We start from the raw sequence: 2,881 nt of genomic DNA, 5'->3' as shown, positions 1-2,881 counted from the left end.
TCATTAATAAAATAATAAAACAACAACGGAGAGTGTTGGGAACGCTCCCACATCACTCAGGAAAATATTAATGCCCCAAGCCCGAAGCTCCTTTCATACTCACACACGTACGTTCAGACTGGCCACTTCTGTGTATAATGTTCAGAGGAGGGGGAGAGGTGGAAGGGAGATTATCCTGTTTACAGCTCGTCCAGAATTTCCAACATGCTTCTGCTCTTGGGAGGGCTGTTCTCTTACACCCTGGAATCTCCTGCAGCGTCTCTTTCAGAGATTCCAGTCCAGGTCGGCTGCCTGTGGCTTCTTTGGTGTCACCAAGCCACACCAACTCCAGGGTCACAAAGGCACTCTGTTGGATCTTACTGGACAGTTAAGCTTTGCAAATGTAATTTCAGTTCTGTAACTTGTATTTCCTTTGCTTCGCCTCTGTCTATATTTTTTCCTTCACAGCCAGCTGGGGCCGAAAGCAGCCCCTCCCTGCACCAAGCACAGTCCGCGCCGATTCCTGACCCTGAACGCAGAGCAACCCCCTCCTTCCATCCCGGGACCAAGATGATTTTTAAATTAACCCGTTCCTTATGTCTTTTTCTTTCTTTTTCTTTTTCCCATTAAACATTCTAGTAGCAATGCTAACTACTTTAGACAAACTTTTCCCTTGCGTACCATCTGGATGCTCTCTAAATCTCTTTGCAATATCCTTTGCACATTGTGACATGAAAACCATTTTAACCATCTCCTTTCCATGATCAGTTTCAGGATTTAAATTCCCATGCTTTTTAACTTCACAAATCAGTCGAGCACAAAAGTCAGAGAGGTGCTTATCTGGATGCTGAACACAAGCAGTCACCTTGCTCCAATTTGGAGTAGCCTCCCCTGCATCTCTAATACCATTCAAAACAGCTTTTAAAAATCCATCCAACTTTGTCTTTTGAGCTGGATTATTGGAATTCCAGCTAGGGTCAGTAATTAGCCAAGGTGCATTCAAATGAGCTGCAGATTTTTCTTTTACTTTTTGTCTTTCATCTTTTGTCATGAGAGTATCTAATAACTGATTTACATTTGCCCAAGTGGGCACATGAGTGAAAAAGATTGTGCAGAACATTCTTTCCACTGCCTCAGGATTGTCTCATAAGTGAGGCATAGTGCACTGCCAGTTAAACAAATTTGAAGTTGCAAACAGGATTTGGGTAAAACCATCTCATGTTCCCCAGCAACCAGTAGAACCAGATAAGTTCTCAGCGAGGCTTGTCATATCAGGGGGTGTCTCAGAAACATTCTCCCTCATGGAGTTAAGTAACCTAGTGGGGGTCCACAAGGGCAAGGACGAGGGCTGCTGTAATATTGGGGGTGTTTGAAAAGCAGTCCCTGACCAAGTTTGCAAAAGGCTGGCTGGAGGCTGCACAGAGGGGGTGAGGCTGCCTGATTCTTCTGAAGATGAGGGACCATCACTCTGAGCTCCCCCTTGATTCTCCTCTGTCCCTGAACTGTCCCTAACCTGCTTTTGAATCTTTGCACTCCATCAGGCGGGGAAAAACAGGAACAAAATTGTCCTCCTCCCGGTGCGGCTCTGGGGCATATGGTGGGGGATTTTTTTTACAAGAGCTCTCCATACAAACAGCTTCAAAAGCTATCCATCCCTCCATGGGTTCATAAATATACCATACAAACAAGTAATCCATTTGTCCCAGCCTAAGATCAACCAAAATATCCCTTAAGGAGTTCATCCTATCTGTGGAAAAGGTTTCACCCTCCGGCCAGTCTCTAGTCAGGGACAAATGAAAGGTAAATGATGGCCATTGGATCCAACACAGATTTCTCATCTTAAATTTAATTAGACCAGCTGTCTCAGAAATCTCTTTCCAATCTCTAAGTATCAGAGACAACGGGGCGTCCCCCGGGCACTTATTGCCAACTTGTCCCATTTTAATGAAGGGACTCTAACCCCTCTTCCCCAGGTCGAGGTAAAGGGACTCTAACCCCCACCTCCCCGTGTCGAGCGCTCGCTTACCTCTCCAGGGACTTGAACACCTGGACTGGGACTCAAACCCAGACAACTTGGATCCTGCGCAAACCTGGACTGGGACTCTAACCCAGACCCGGACTGGGACTCTAACCCAGACCTAAGTTGTCAGGGACTCTAACCCCGACAACCTGGACCCTACTCAAAGGGTAGGTGGACGTTGCTGGATTTCTACGAGCTTCAGCTGGTTCACAGAACACGCCTTATCGCCAACGCAGAGATCAGATCACCAGGCAAGGCTCCTCTAAACTGGAGGATGCGCGCTGCGTTGCCTCAGGGTCCGATCCCCCGCCGGAGAGTCAGACGGGTCCCGGCGGAGTCGCCAAAGATGTCAGGGACTCTAACCCCGACGGCAAAGTTCGTTGTCTGACCGCGAGAGAGACAGGCAACACCAGCAAGGTCCGATCAAAAGCTCTTTATTGACAAGTGCACGCATCAATAGAGAGCAGCTCGTCTCCAGAGAGAACCAGCCCCCTCTTACATCTTAGTATAAGCCTATATAGACAGTTCCGTCGCGTCATAAATTATTCACTGGAGCAACCCACCCCCTTCTTCTAACAACTAGAAACTAGACACCTTTAGTATACAGGCATGCCTAAAGTTAGAGATGTAGGGGAGTTAAAAACAAACAAAGAACAAAACCAGGGAGTGAAAACAAGGAGGCTGCGAAACTAGGACTCTTATCAGTTCTTTGAAGGAGCTGCCCGAACACAGCACATCTGGTACTATGCCAGGAATGCAGCTTCTCTCTTATCTCACTTTTTCCCAGCGCTTGTGAGACATGCTGCTGCTTCTCAGTGTTTTCCACTCAGGGATTACCCACAAACCTCTGTTAGCCTGACTTTGGTCAGGTTGGCATACCTG

This window comes from Gopherus evgoodei, chromosome 3, assembly GCF_007399415.2.
Source record: "Gopherus evgoodei ecotype Sinaloan lineage chromosome 3, rGopEvg1_v1.p, whole genome shotgun sequence".
In the NCBI taxonomy this organism is placed as follows: Eukaryota; Metazoa; Chordata; order Testudines; family Testudinidae; genus Gopherus; species Gopherus evgoodei.
This window is presented reverse-complemented; position numbering follows the sequence as displayed.